We start from the raw sequence: 16857 nt of genomic DNA, 5'->3' as shown, positions 1-16857 counted from the left end.
TCTTGCTTTCTTTCTCTGACAAAGATATTTGCCAGCAGCCACAAAGTAAGTCCAACTTTGTGATGTCCAGTGGGTTGTCCACCTTCTTCCTCATGTGCCTCCAGCCTTGCAATTGGCTGAGAGTCCTATTTAGTTCCAACAGTGACCTCCTGATAATCCACAGGCTTGGTGAGTACCTCTGGGTTTGGGACCGAACACATTCAGCGACCTCTACTCACTTTCACTCTGCTCAGTCTTCTTGAAGCATCGTTTCGACTTCCTTATGTGGCTGTGCTGCTTTTGTGATTGTTAAGCCAGTAGGAGAGTTGTTTTATCAGAACAGCATTCCCTACTTCAACCTGGTGCACTACAACATTAGTCCTCCCCAATCCATTCCCACAGATGTACTTGTATTGCTGCACCCAGCCTTTCAATTCAGCTGACAAAGTGTGAAGCTGGATGAACACAGCAGGCCAAGCAGCATCTCAGGGGCACAAAAGCTGATGTTTTGGGCCGAGACCCTTCATCAGAGGGATTCAATTCAGCTGTCTGTGTCTGAGACATAGCTCAAAATCCCATCCTATTCTTCTAGGACTTCCTCGTGATTTAGCTTATTTGAGGCATATCAAAATCCAAAACAATTGGATTTGATTTGCCACTGACGGGCAGTAACTAATACTAGTTTCTGTTTCCTTGCCACAGTAAGACTTCAGCATCTTCACGTGGCATACCTGATTTAAATGTTTATTTCCCCTCTCTGGAATCTTTACCAGGTAATTCACCTGATGGAGCTTCTCAATTTGATCTGGAACAATTAATCATTGCTTTGAATGAATTTCCTACCGTTGGTAACAGCCGCAATGCTTTCCCCACTGACAAACGTACAAATGTTAGACTTCGTATCTCCTTCTTGCTTCGTTAGACGCTGGGCCACCTTCAGATGTTGCCTTGTTAATTCACCCACTCTGTTTAATGTTTCTCTCACCTCTGATACATCATCCAACTGTAAGAGAATTCAAATGGAGTCAACTGTGTCTACTCATTTGGAGCATCTTTAATAACAAACAATATAAATGGGATACTTTTATCCCAATTGTTTGGGTAATGCTGGCAATAAACCCTCAGCATAGTATTTAGGGTCTGATGCCGCATTTCCAAAGCTCCCTGGGATGAAGGATGGTACACACTTCATTTAAAGTGTGGACTGGATAAACTGTCCATGACCACATTAAAAAGGTTCACAGTAAAGTTGGACCCTTGGTCTGATTGAATGTCTCTATGTAGTTCATAACAGGTCACAAAAGCCAATAACTCCTCCCACAACTATTTTTGGCCTTCACATTCCCGATAGGAGTTGCCTCAGGATATCTGGTAGAGAAATCCGTTATGGTTAGCAAATGCTGGTTTCCACTTTTGATTTTAGGGAGGGGACCTACACACACGCTATAATCCGGGTGAAAAGTTCTTCAAATGTGAGAAATGGCATTAAAGGCACTGGTTTTATTCCTGCCTGCGGCCTTCCTACCATTTGACACATGACCGGTATGGCAAAATTCAACCGCATCCTCGCATAATCTAGGCCAATAGAAATGCTTTTGTATCTTAGCCTGAGTCTTGCTCGCTCTGAAATGACCTCCTTCAGGTGAGTCATGTGCTACCTGCACTACTTCCTGTCTGTACTTCCTGTCTGTGTGCTCCTGGCAGTGTAATCTGGTTCACTTCTGCCTGTTCCTCATCTGGACCAACCTGCCAAGGTTTCCGCTTTCACCTTTGGAAACTATCCTTAAGACAATAACATTCAGAAATACAGTCAGATTCATTTAGGAGGAGCATTGACAATATAACTCTTATATTGTCTCATCTCTTTTGTCAGAACTCCATTGGTCTTTCAGAACTAAATAGCACTGCCTCAGCCTCTACCTGTGCAGGCTTTTCTTGTACCATTTCATCAATCAGGGTCTCATCAAACTGGACGTCAACACCTCCATCTCTCTCTTTGGTTTTTCCTTCTAGCTTTAACTTGAGAATGTCGGATCTTGTTACCACAAAGTCCCAAAAAATTCCAGGGTAATTTTATTTTTCTTTTACTTCCTCAGTTCCCTGATTTATCCTTTGCTTTCCCCGCTAGAAGGGGCGTCAGTCTCACCTTTGATCCTGCTCGGCCATTTCCAAGAACAAACCGTATTCCTGGAATAGATACTCTTTCACTCACTCCCACTGTCACTTCCCCAGTCTTGTTTGGACATCTTAGCCTGACCTAACACAGGGGCACACTAAATCTCTCTCCATTTATTCCACATACTATCACTCTCTTGAGTAACATTTCAGAAGGAGTGGGAATACTTTCATCACTTGTTGTTAGACACTGACCAGCTCCCGCGTCTGTCAATATTTTACCTTCTTCCCCCGCTCTTCCTGAGTAAACATGACCCACAGAAATGAAGCCTCTGCAGAGATTGGGCTCTTATCTGACTATCCAGCCCAACAACGCTGTGCGCTCTCCTGCACCTCCTCAACTTCTTTGCAGATTTCCTTCACTACCTCAGCTAACCCCACTGGTTGAGCCTCCTTTAGCACATCCTTTTCTCCAGTGTCTTTCTTAAACCATTGGCACTGTGACTGTGTCCCACACCATTACAGTGAAAACACCTGAGGCCACCTCCTCACCCTCTTGGTCTTCTTTTTCCACATGTGGACAACATTCCCAGTGTGATCCACTTTTCGTCTTTCAATGAACGATCTCCCTTTCCTCCCCAGTTTCTATCCGTGATGGAATGAAATTGTTGTTGGGAGCTGGATTTTGATTTGTGCACGAGTATGTATTCATCCTGAATCTCAGCAGCTGTTCTTGCTGTTTGAACTTTCTGTTCCTCAGCGTGAGTTCTTATCACTTCTGGAACTGTGTTTTTAAACTCCATCAGAATAATCTCTTTAAGATCCACATGTTTCTCTTCTATCTGTAGTGCCCCCAGCTAACTATCGAAATTGCTAATGTTTAATTATTTCAAACTGGACATCAGTCTGATCTGGTTCCTTCCCTTGTATATTTCGGAACCGTTACCAATCTTCCTTTGGGACCAATTCATAGACACTCAAGATAGCCTGTTTCTACCTCTTCATATTATCTAGAATCTTTGTCTAACATCATGCTAGTCCCGCCGACCAACTCAGTCTGAATTAACCTTACCCACACAGTCTCTAGCCAGTCCATCTGCCTGGCTGGTTTTCCAAGGAAATGACACTATTTCTAAGATAACAAGGTGTAGAGTTGGATGAACACGGCAGGCCAAGCAGCATCTCACGAGCCGGAAAGCTGATGTTTTGGGCCTAGACCTAGACGAGCTGGGCTGGATTTGGGATGCGGTAGGGGGAGGGGAGATTTTGAAGCTTGCCCACATCACCTTTCTTAGTACATGCCTATGGAACTGGATCATCCCCAATGGACTACAGTCCACATTCAAGCCTTCCCAATTTGGCTCCAACCATGACAATGTCTACCTTCGGAACATTGAGACCCTTCAGAAGCGTTTCTCCCTGCGAATCCTGAAATACACAAACGCAGCAATGTGCTGGCATCTCCGGACACTACAATCCAGCCTACCCAGGTCAAAGCCTCCCTCTCCCAAACCTGCGGAGGACCTCTCCTGTTTTTATTCTCTGTAGGATCAACAACCTGAACTCACAATTCTCCTCTTTATTGGACACGAAAAACCGTAAGGACAGTAAACTCACTGGTTCCTGCCACCCAAAACAGGCCTCCTCCACCTCCCAAATCCCCAGCCGCACCCAGGACCTTCCCCACAATGTACCCACCGCCATTGGCCATGTGGCCACTGCTGGAGAACCCACAGATGACATCACATCCACCACCACTGGGTACATCACTGCCGGGACAGCGAACGCCATTACTGCTGAAGCGATCGCTTCCATTTCTGAGCCCATCACCACAGACACAAACGTCACCGCTGCTTCCACCGCCTACCCCGCTCCGCCATCCGCCGCTGCTCCGCCCATCACCGATGCGGATGCAACTCCGCCCACAGCTGATGCCGCTCTGCCCATCACCGCGGATGCAACCCCGCCCACAACCAATGCAGACATTGCTCTGCCCACAGCCTCCACAGCCAGTAGCTCCAGAGGAGCCACCAACACTGAGCCCTGCTGAGGGTTCACCATCCCCACCCCACCAAGATCTCCCCCTAACTGAGGACGAACAGTCAGGGAGGGACTCACCTTTGTCCCTCTACACCCACACATCAACGAATCCCGGTCACGTTTGGACATTGAGCAGTGTTTCCTCTGCTTCCACCTCCGCACTTACATCTTTAACTGCGAGCCTAACCCTCCCGGTATTGACCCCTTGTCTCACCTCCAACACAAGTCCCCCCCCAGATACCACCCCAAAGCCTCCTACCCTCCCTCGAACTCTTCATCTTCAACTGCCATCGAGACATCAATCGCCTCAACCTCTCCACCCCTCTCACCCACTCCAACCTTACCCCCGCAGAACGTGCAGCCCGCCGCTCCAATCCCACCCTCATCATCAAGCCCGTGGACAAGGGAGGCGCAGTTGTAGTATGGCGCACTGACCTCTACATTGCCAAGGCCAGGTGCCAACTCTCTGACACCTCCTCCTACTGCCTCCGGATCATGACCCCATCCCTGAGCAGCAAAATGTCATCTCCCAAACCGTCCACAGACTCATCACCTCAGGTGACCTCCCACACACAGCCTACAACCTCATCGTTCCCCAAAATCGCACCACCTGCTTCTATCTGCTTCCCAAAATCCACAAACCTGCCTGCCCTGATTGACCCATTGTCTCCGCCAGCTCCTGCCCCATCAAACTTATCTCCACCTATCTTGACTCCATTTTCTCCCCCTTAGTCCAGAACCTCCCTACCTACGTCCATGACACCACCCACACCCTCCATTATTTCCAGAACTTCCAATTCCCCAGTCCCCAACACCTCATTTTTACCATGGACATCCATTCTCTGTACACCTGCATTCCCCATGCAGATGGTCTAAAGGCCCTCGGCTTCTTCCTATCCTGCAAGCCCGACCAGTCCCCCTCCATCGATACCCTCATCTGCTCAGCTGATCTGGTCCTCACCCTCAGCCACTCCTCTTTCAATTCCTCCAACTTCCGACAGACAAAGTGGGTGGCCATGGGTACCCTCATGGGCCCAAGCTATGCCTGCCTCTTTGTAGGTTACATCGAACAATCCCTCTTCCGTACCTACACTGGCCTTAAAACCCACCTCTTCCTCCGTTACATTGATAACTGTATCGGCACGGCCTCGTGCTCCCACAGGGAATTCGAACAGTTCATTCAATTCACCAACACCTTCCACCCCAACCTCAAGTTCACCTGGACCATCTCTAACACCTCTCTCACCTTCCTGGACCTCTCTTCTCCATCACAGGGAACACTTGGAAACCGATATCCATTTCAAGCCCATTGACTCCCACAGTTACTGAGAACACACCTCCTTCCACCCACCTTCCCGCAAAAATGCCATCCCCTATTCCCAATTTCTTTGCCTACGCTGCATCTGCTCCCGGAATGAGGCATTCCACTCCCGTACATCGCAGAGGTCCTCGTTTTTCAAGGACTGCAACATTATCCCCCCCACCCCGACAGTAGTCAAGAGCACCCTCGTCTGTGTCTCCTGCATTTCCAACAACTCATCCCTCACATCTCATCCCCGCAATAACAACCAAAACAGAATCCCCCTCGACCTCATGTACCACCCCACCAACCTCCAGATTCAACTTTTCATCCTCCGACACTTGCGTCATCTGCAATCCGACCCCACCACCAAAGACATTTTTCCCTCTCCACCCTTGTCTGCTTTCCAGAGGGACCACTCTCTGCATGATTCCCTTGTCCAATCCACACTCCCCTCCTGCCCCACCTGGCACTTTTCCCAGCAACTGCGGGAAGTACTACACCTGCCCCCACACCTCCTTCACCCCCATCTCAGGCCCCGAGAATACTTTCCACATTAAACAGATGTTCACCTGCACATCTGCTAATGTGGTATACTGTATCCACTGTACCCATTGTGGCCTCCTGTACATCGGGGAAACCAAACGGAGGCTTGGCAACAACTTTGCAGAACTCCTACGCTCGGTTCGCAATAAACAACTGCACCTCCCAGTCGCCAACCATTTCAGCTCCCCCTTCCATTCCTCAGACAACATGTCCATCCTGGGCCATCTGCAGTGCCACAATGATGCCACCCGAAAGTTGCAGGAGCAGCAACTCGTATTCTGCTTGGGAACCCTCCAGCCCAATGGTATCAATCTTGATTTCACAAGATTCAAAATCTCTCCTCCCCCCACCGCATCCCAAATCCAGCGCAGCTTGTCCCCACCTCCCTAAAATGTTCTTCCTCTCACCTATCCCCTCCTTCCACCTCAAGCCGCACCCCCATTTCCTTCCGACTAACCTCATCCCACTCCCTTGACCTGTACCTCCTCCCCAGACTGACCTATTCCCTCCCTACCTCCCCACCTCCCCTCACCTTCACTGGCACCATCCCCACCTCTTTGACTTGTCTGTCTCCTTTCCACCTATCTTCTCCTCTATCCATCTTCGATCCACCTCTCCCCTCTACCGATTTATTTCAGAACCCCCTTCCCCTCCCCCATTTCTGATGAATGGTCTAGGCCCGAAACATTAGCTTTTCTGCTCCTAAGATCTGCTTGTCCTGCTGTGTTCATGCAGATCTACACCTTGTTATCTCGGACTCTCCAGCATCTGCACTTCCTATTTTCTCTGCAAATGTTTCTATGTCTTTTTTAACACATTTTGGTAATGTTTTGATGTCTTTGTATGAATCCCTCCCAAGTCTTTGGTTTTCATGCGTTTGCTCATCATTACTCTCCTCCTCACTAAGTCTATCTTCTACGTTCGTATTAAAGTCAGCTATCCTTTTTAATTTGCAACTTCTGAAGTTCAAACTCTCTTTCTTCTTTTCTCTCTCTGCTTGTAACCATAATTAAAACAGTTTCAGTTCCGTTTCTTTTCTCTTCTATCCAGGCTCCTCTTCATTTTACTTTATCTTCAAACTCCAATTTTCTGACGTTCAATTTATTTTTTTTCGAACTCTATTGCACTGACCTCTGTCTCTGCTTTTCCTGAAGGCCTGACTGACTCCTTTCTAATTTTCAGCTTTCCTCTTGTCTCTACTTAAACCCAAATCTAACCTGTTTGTGAAGTATAAAAGTATATCCTTCCTCTCTCTTTTCTAAACTTGGCAAATTTGGGAAGCATCCTCAAACCCCAGAACCTCCTAAGGTAGTGTTAAGAGCCATTTATCTCTCTCTTTTTTTGCATTTTCTAATCAAAAGTAACCAAAATTAAACAAATTTCCACTTTCCACCTAAATTGTATTTAACGATCTAGGATACTAATTCCTCACGGCTGTGTAAATCTGTCCGCATCCATTCAGGTCGCAGACACAAGCTGTCACACACTTACTCTCACACCGATTTTCAAACACCCTCTCCTTATGTACCTTGGATGACATCTCAATTTTCTTACAATAGCATGAGTCCAAGGTTGTCAAAACCATCAGATTCGGCTAAATTCAGTTGGTTTTGAATCACTAAATGCTTGGTTTCAATTAATTGGCTGATTCAAGCTGGGTGTCAGAATATCAAAACAAGCCTAAAGTTTCCACTCACACAACCAATTCACAGGCATTTCAATTTCAGAACTGTCTGTACATCTTCAGCTACTTGCAGACACTTACACAGAATAAAAAAATCTCTCAGCTGAGAAAAGCACTTTACCTCTGAAAGGGTCTACACACTCTTTCCGCATCTCTTCCCCCCCGCCACCCCATAATTTTTACAAACAATTTCGGGCTTCCTGCCTTCCAATTCACAAGAACTCTACACAACTTTATAACACAGCTGAAATTAATAGGATTGTCTTCAAAAAAGATATGCATAAGTATTGCAACTGTTCAGAATGGATAGTTGAATGTAGCAGCTGTGGCATTGGAGATTCCTGCGAATGGTGATAGGTGAGTGTGTGCCAACATTGGGAGAGCTGTCTCACAGACCAGCCAAGCAACAGCCTGATACATTCACAGAATTATATTTTATAATATTCTAGATTGTACTATCACCAGCCCTGGATATGCCGTATCTCATTAGCAGGACAGTTCCTGCAAAGGTAACAACACAGTGGTATAGATTCAGGAGGGAGCTATCCTGGCAGTGCTCATCAGTGACTGCAGACCCCACAAAGTCTCGTGTCATCAGGTCAAAGATGGAGAAGGAAACCAACTGCTGATTAGCAAGTGCTGTGCCCAGCCTGAGGCTAATGAAACCATTTTCCTCAATGTTCAATGCCATTTGGGAAAAATCAGTGAAGTTGGCAAATGTACAGAATGTACTCTCGGTGAGGAATATCAATGACACCAAGAATGACTTGGCAGTAGCACCACTGATAAGGTCCTAACAGATGTCACTGCTGGACTGGGTCTACAGCAGGTAGCGAGGGAAAGACATTGTGTTTAAGATGATACTGTCTGCTCATTAGACTCCAGGAGGTTTTTCCCTTTAGCAGAGACAATCCCGCCCAGGAAAGAGGATGGTGGCAGTAAATCTGTGCTGGATTTTACACCAAGATGAGCTGCGGCAAGGCTCCATCTTACAATAACCGGCTGTTTCGGGACCATGCTGTGCAGCCGGTTTTGAGCAGAGCAGAAACGTGGCATGCTGTTGGTGCATTCCCAGGTATCATTCCGTCACTAACAAAGTAATAGGAAGTGGGAAAACAGTATTGTCTCATAGCAATTATAAACACTGTGTCTAAGAAATTAAAGATTCCCTTGTGTCATGGTTTTAAGTTTAGTGAATATTAATACATGAGGACATTGACGAAATATTCTAATTCTCCTTCAGAGTGAGACCAAACACCCCAGAGACATTTCTGTCAATACAGAGAGAGAAGGTATTGTTACTGTGTGACAGCATCACCCACGAAATGAGTTAGTGGGAATTAAAAAGTACAGTTTTTTTTAAGAGGAAACCTCAATAGGCATCCAAATACTTTTTAAATAAGAGCTTCCTGGTGACTGGGTGCTCAGTAATACACACTTTCCAATCAGCCATTTGGCTCCTGTCCTACATGGGCACAGTCAGGCCAATGACCTGGAGGTAATGAAGGGTGTATGTTCACAGCTCCGTGTTGGAGAAACTTGGCAATGTGAAGAATGAATGTCATCGATGTTAAAAAATAAAGCGACTTGCTGGAAGACATTAGCCTGAATTGTAAATCAACAGTCGCTAACATGTGTGACCCAATCCATTTTACACTGAAACAGTCAGGATCCCATAGGCTCCTTGTGATGTGAATGAGATTTCCCCATTTGTACACTGATTTCCCACGACACCTCCTGGAATGACATTTCGTCATTTAGCGCGAGCGCTCATTTGATGACAATTGCTGATGACTGACAATCAACCTGTCTGAGCAATTATAATCCCTCACATTCCTTCAAAATTCCTTAAAACAGCAAATTGTTGCTGTTTTAAAACATGGCTGTGTCTCTATTACTGTGCAAGGTCTGTCATTGGCTTCAACGTTGCCAATACTTCCCACTTATTCATTCATCAAGGTCCCAAGTGGCCTCTGGTAATGAGAATGGCCACCTTCTGATCGAACTACAAGAGAGTACTGTAGTTAGCAAGTCTCCCATTTATTCACCTCTGCAACCATTTACACATGATAATGATTTGATAATACATTACAGACTGATAGGAGGACTTAGATCAGATTCTTCATGCTCCTTAGTTACTCTCTGCACCAGTCATCACGCCAGCAACAGGATTTGATTAAATGGCAGTACATTCTTTGATCTTGTCTCAAGACATTGCTGAGACTGAGAGTTTCAGTCAGCTTTCCCTATCTCATCCTATCCCTTTAGTTGGAGTGAAGCATGCTTTAGGCTGAACACAAGTTCGAGCCCTTGTTTTGTGTCGTTCACATCATAGATCAGCGAATTCATTTTTGTCTTTGTATAGATTCATCCCAACTTGATAATCATCCTTCAACTAGAAGGTGTAAGGGATGACAGCATTGAAAGAATAAATAAACCGCTTTAGAATGTGATTTCTCAACTTACTTGAATATCTTGTTCTTTTTTGGATAAAGCCCCTATTCCTTGAAATAAGCAACGAGAGGTAATGTTGTGGAACCAGAAATAAATGTTTTAGAGGGGAGGTGGTGTAGAAAGTTTGCTTCTCTGTGAGATTCTGGGGTCAAAAGCCACAATCTCAGAATAAGATGGTCACATATTTAACACAGATGGAGGATGTATTTCTTCACTGCAGATGTCTGTTGGGGGTGGATTGTTAAATAGAGGGAGACAGATTTTAAATCAGCAAATGAGGTGGGACAGGCATGAAAGTGAGGTTGAGAATTCCGATAGACATAATCTGACTCCGTTCCACCGTTCAATAGACTGACCAGTCTGTTTGCATCCTTAGATCCTATGGCCCTCTCTTATGTTTCCGGCATGAAAGATTTGAGGAAAAGAAAGAAATCAGGGATAAACTCCCAGAAGATGATTCAAAAATTGAAATATCACCCTGAAACGCAGTTTTGATTAGAATAATGAATCAGGTTTCCAGTGCGAGCTACATTCATTACATTAAATGAGATGTGGAAACAATGAGATTTGGAAATTTGAACATTGTAGCGAATAACTTGTTGAAATATCCCTCTCATACAAGGAGTGATCGATTCCTGAAACCAGAACGAGGCGCAGAAGCAGGCCATTTGGCCCATCAGATCTGTTGCACCATTTGTTCACTGATAATACATTTCTCAGTCGCACTGTCCTGCTTTCTCCCTGTAACCCTTACAAAGGACCAGAGCATCCCCTCATTCTCCCGGAGCTTGAGTGAGGGCCTGCCTCCATTCGTCTGTCCCAGAGAAACTGCGAGTCAGTCAGTCAGTCCATGCTCAGGCTCCTTGATGCCTCACCCGGTCGAATGCAGCCTTGATGTGAACGACTGTCACTCTCACCTCGCCTCTGGAGTTCAGCCCTTCTGTCCGTGTGTGAACCAAGGCTGTGATTGGCAATAAAATCTCTAGCTATTTGCAGATGCTTTGGTTTCCATATCAGGGACCTCCTATGGTTGGCTGGCAGTGAAATAAAAACTTCTATCATCAGCCAGAAAACAATTTGCTTTAAACTTGCCTTGTGTTGGGGAAACCAATTGGAAGTGTTTGTCTTGCTGTAGTTGAGATGTTCTCACCTTGTACACTGGCTTGTTCCTTACTCCCTTAAACTGTGTTCTGGCAACACTCCTCTATCTTTGTTTGTGACTAAATGTTGCATCAATGAAACAAATGTGCTGTGGACCGTAGAATGTAAGGATGGTATCTGACTGTCCAGCAGTGAGAGTTCCACATTAGTGTGGTTCAAGTCTAACAGGCCAGCAGTGTGATGGTTGGGAAGGTGCAAATAGCATTGATATGAAGTGAGGTCCTCAGTCAAGGAATGGAGAGGGCTGAAATAAACTAGCTAGTGTAGCTCTGAAGTAGGTGCAGACCAAAGATGGCAACACTTCTCCACAGAAGGAGGCATGCCATTTGAAATAATAGTTGGCCAAGTCAACTGGAACTCTCCTTTCATCAAGGCATCAAATGGGGTATTGCTGGCTGTGGGGATTTTTCTGAAGTAACACTCTGGTGGTGTTTCTGGTCTAATCTTCAATAGAAGCTGCTGTAATTCTCTAATCAAAAAGAGATGTGATTAGGTGTACAAAATTGAGACTTCTCCCACTCCAGATAAGGATGGTTTGGTTGGGTGGGGGGGAAACAGCCTTCCTCAAGTTGTAGAAATAACTTTTGTCACCAATGAAATGTTACTGATCAGGGATGTCTGGGCAGAATAACCAATCTTTGGAATGAATGGTCCTTCCAAGAAATGTAATTGCTAGCCTGATTTTGTGCTAGGCAGTGAGGCTGACAATGTAATTGTTCCATGTGTAGTTTGGCTGAATGGCCTCTGAAGGACTGGTGACTGATGCCCCACTGAACAGTTGAAGTTGGCTTGTCAAACTGGTATTTCAGTTTTGCTTCGAATTTTAGTTGTGATGGCACTGTCTGAGGATGGAAAACCAAACCTAGAATACAAAGGCAGGAAAAAGTGTGAATCTTGCAGTTATTCTACACTTTGCTGTGGGCCTGGTGATCAGGCACAAATCCCCTTTGCCATGTTGCTCTTGGGCACCACTTTGCCTCCCCTGACCCTTGCCACAGTCCTCCCTCTGCCTCACCAATGCAGACACCACCAGGTACTGCACCAGCCTGAACTAGCCACTTCCATGAATCTGCTTCAGGCCCAGCTCTCCAAGGCAGCTGCTGTCAGATCCTGTTCCTGCCCAAATTCCCCTCCACTACCACCGCCATGCGTCTCTACTGGATGTAGATGCTGCCAGGAACCCCAACTCACCAGCTGGATTGGTTGTTTTTGGGTGAAGTTGAATGTTGGACATCGCTGTTTCTCCCTGCCCTCCCTTTCAATGTTCTCCCTGTTGCAGCCAGCAACACTGGAGTGGCGTGCTGTTGTACTGAAACACTGTCTCATATTTTCCTGTATCTGTTTGTTTGGCTGTACTCCTCACAGGGAGTAGCTCGTGAAGACCCTTTCAGCCAACAATGATTCTTCGAGCTGACTGTGTTTTTGTCCATGTTTTTATCAAGCCCCATTCTGAGCATCTCTTCTCCAGTATTTGTGACAATGACAACAGGCAGGATTCTGCATGTAGTCCGGTCCCTGTTTTCATCCAACTTCAAACACATCCCACTTTGGCCTAAAAACTAGATGAAGGTTTGCTCATCGCACAGTTTACAGTACACCACCCAGATCGATCAGTTACATGACTGAGGACTTGGTTTCGGTTCATGTATAATAGCTTTGCTAGCTGGAACTTCTCTTTGGAATGAATAGATCGAGAAAGAAGTGAAGCTGTTGCTCACGGCACCGTCCTCACTACAGACCTGACACAGTTGGGCTCAGCAGGTCTGTAGCTGGGTCATGAAGATTTCCCTCCATTCGCACAAATCCCAGTTTTTGGATGCAGAGACAAGTCAGGCCAGTGACCCTATTTTTCCCACCACACTGGTGATCTTCAATACGATTGCTGTTTTCTTTCTTTGCCCCTCGATGAGCATTTCTCCCATAAGCTGCCTGTGGTTTGGAGCAATGATGGACAGGCTGACGTTGCTCAGTCAGTTCCAGACACTGGTACTGCATGTGGATTTTGTGGCTGTGGAGCTGACATTGTCAACACACCATGGCGTGAGACAATCTGCCTTGAAGGCTTTTTCTCCATTAGAACTTGAACAATTCAGACCAGATTCCCAGTAGCATAACTGTTAATTTTTGGGTCTTTGAATCTTGATCCTTCTGTCAATGACTGGAGGCCACAACCACGAATGTGAAACTGAACCTTTTTCTCTTTGCAGTGTGTACAGCAGATGGCCAGTTCATTGTAGCGATCAGCAGGAACCTGACCCGTCCTGCCCTCAACCTGTCATCTCTGTACGTGAAAGATGGGCAAGAAGCTGAGTGCAGGCCTAAGCTCATCACAGAGGAACTTGTAGCCTTCCGTTTCCCAATTACCTCTTGTGGCTCGACCCAGCGGGTGAGTATTGGGGGGGTCTGGCATGAGTCCCTTTTGAATGGGCCAGCTCACTATTAATCAGTGCCCTCCATTGCAGGAGGAGACTGGCAGCTTTGTGTATGAAACAGACATCTTGGGGAAGAGGATGGTTCAGACGGGGCCACAGGGCTCAATAACCAGGGACAGCCTCTTCAGGTGAGAGGGCAGTGGGCTTTCTTGGTGTGTACAGGGAAGAGTTACTGACCGAAATGCGACCACCTCTTGGTGTCTCTCGACAGCCTGCACATCCAGTGCAAGTACAAGGGGGAGCATGAGGCTGGCTTACAAATCAATGTCTCAGTTTACACACTGGCTCCACCACCAGCTGCTTCTGAAGATGGGATCCTGAGGCTGGAACTGCAAATAGCAAAAGGTAGTGCTGCCCTGGTAATAGAGCTCTAGAAATGTATTCCTTCAGGGAGTGACTGGCTTGTTCTCCTTGTTTCTGTTAGATGGCAACTACAGGCTGTGGTACAAGGACAGTGACTACCCCATTGTGAGGATCCTTCGGGAGTTGGTGTTTGTTGAGGTTCTTGTGAAGGATCGCACTGACCCAATGATTGTGCTGAGATTGCGTGACTGCTGGGCAACCCCTGTGCCAGCCCCTGACCATGAGGTGCAGTGGAGTCTCCTGGTGGATGGGTAAGGACTCAATGGAAAGACTGATAGGATAAAGCTATCACAATGACTGCTGTAAATCTGTTCCTGTCCAGTATCACTGGCCTTGACAAGTGTTTCTACAGACTGGGAGAGTAAAAGCAGGTTCGTAATGCAATTGATTCAGTTTGTCATGAACTAACCCTCTTCCAATAGCAGCCTGCTTGCCCTTTACAGAATCTGCAGTCAAAGCAACATGGCTTTGTGCTGCTGCAATGGCCCGCATTGCCCATTCTAAGCTTAGACAATGTACATGTCCTCGAATGCACGTATGTACATCATGCAACGACACAGTTCCACATGTTGTCTCAGACAATAAAAGCCAACGACGAGAGAAATGGAGTCTGGCAGTATCTGTAACCTCAGATCCCATGCAGATCCTTCCATGTCTAATCACCCTGTTTAGCCATGTTAGACCCTGTCCCATTCCCAGAACAGGTGTCACCTATTCCCAGAGGTAAAGCAAAGAAGTCAGGTACTGCCAGTAGAAGCCTTGTCTCCCTGCAGCTTATGATTCCTGCACTCTGGAATGACTGGTCAAATTTGCTGAATTGTTTAAATTGGGGTCGTCTGTTGCTCTTGCTTCAGTTTTTCACCTGAAAAGCACCTCCAGGGTATGAGGAGGTTTAGCACCACTTTGTTGGATAGCTTTTAACTTCCATTTGACGACTGATTCCAAAGAAGTTAGTGGGAGCCCTCTTCAATCTCCCTTTATTCAAGCCCCTCCTCTGGGAAAGCCAACTGGGGTTGGAGCAAGGGAGCACAAGGGAAAATGTTTCCTTTTTTCCTGAAGCTCTTGCCTTATACTGCCTAATGGCCAAGATGTCATTGCAGTCCATCAATGTGTCCTGCTGCCACTGACTGAACCTTCCTGTTCCAGGTGCCCCTATGAGGGTGATGACTACCTGACTGTCCTGCACCCAGTAGATGCCTCTTCTGGCCTGCAGTTCCCAGACCATCACAAGCGGTTTGAAGTGAAGACCTTTGTTTTCTTGGATGGAGTGTCTGAGCAGCCCCTCTCTGGACAGGTAACCAAATCGTCAGAATGAGACCAAGCAGATGAAATCCTCTTGCTGACTATCTGCACTCCAACATGGACTCAGCTACAAGAAGCTCCCCTAAAATCTCTGCTTCTTTGCAGGTGTACTTGCATTGCAGTGCTGAGGTTTGCTCTCCCTCTGGCCCAAGTGACTGTGCACCCAGATGTGGTTCAAGTGAGTTCCTTTTTCCTATGGAAGGCCACTGGTGTTTTAAATGGCTGTTATTATTGAGCAAGTAATGAGCCATGTGAATGAAGGGGAACTCGCAGGTGGCCTTTTGCCTAAAGGCATGTCCAGGTGCCACAGTAAATGAAATTGTAGTTTCCCTACAGTGTGGAAGCAGGCCCTTCAGCCCCACAAATCTACACCACTCCTCTGAACAGCATCCCTCCCTGACCCATTCCCCCTACCCCTGCACATCATTGGACTGTTGGAGGAAACTCTCTCCAAGACAAGGAGAATGTGTGGAGTTTGCACAGTCACCAAGGCTGCAGTCAAGCCTGGGTCCCTGGTGCTGAGGCAGCAGTTCTAACCACCAACACACTCCAGTGCAGGCACAGAACATGCAGAAAGTGACCTTGTGGTTGGAAAAGGAAACATGCATGAATGGTTCACCTGAGCTGGCAAGTGAATGTTGCAATTCAGTTTGTGAAATCTCTTTCGGGTCCTTCATAAAAGCACCTGTGCAATTGATGAAATGGATTGCAGATAGAGGTCGAAGTAGCAAAGAGAATTGATGGGTAGTATTGTCACTGTGTGCTAGCAATCCAGAACTCCAAGCTAATGCTCAGGGGATCTGACTCAAACTTCACTGCAGCAAGTCATCAAATTGTGACGCCTGTTTAATTGCTGTGAACACTTGGTTTTTGAAAAGAATCCTTTCCTTTCCCAGGAAGGGAGCCTTCCATCCTGGCCTGGCTTAACTGATACTTGTCTCCAGACCCACAGCAATGTGCTGACACTCAGATGCACTGCTCCCCAACCCCTGCTGCCAATCCACTGGGATGGGCCATAAAATCTGGTCCTAACAGATGCCCCATCCTATGATCTAATCCCCTGCCTCCCCCCCTCTAGAGGGGTGTAATGTACAGTGGGCACAAGTTGGAATGAAGATATTAATGAACCAAGAACCTGTCATTCCCAAAAAATCTCACTCGATGATTGTCAATGACATGTCCCACTCAATTAACACTTGTTGCTCTGATGAATGCAGCAATGTGGTTGTGTACAAGGTGTTCTCCTCCTCTTTCCCTGACTTGAATTTTCCTTCCTGGGAGTCCAGTGGCAGCCTGAGTGAAAGCAATCACTGCCCAAGTGTCACACTTTTCACTACAAAACCCCTTTAAACTTTTGGTTCTGTAAATACTTGCTGACTGCATCTAATTGCAGATGTGGATGAAGTACAGATGTCTACTTGGAAACATCCTGATCTTTTGAGTGACCTCTATCTCTGACCACGAAGTTAGCAGTAATGGGA

Source organism: Stegostoma tigrinum, chromosome 30, assembly GCF_030684315.1.
Source record: "Stegostoma tigrinum isolate sSteTig4 chromosome 30, sSteTig4.hap1, whole genome shotgun sequence".
Taxonomy (NCBI): domain Eukaryota; kingdom Metazoa; phylum Chordata; class Chondrichthyes; order Orectolobiformes; family Stegostomatidae; genus Stegostoma; species Stegostoma tigrinum.
The sequence above is the reverse complement of the archived record's forward strand: the minus strand, read 5'-3'. Positions refer to the sequence as shown.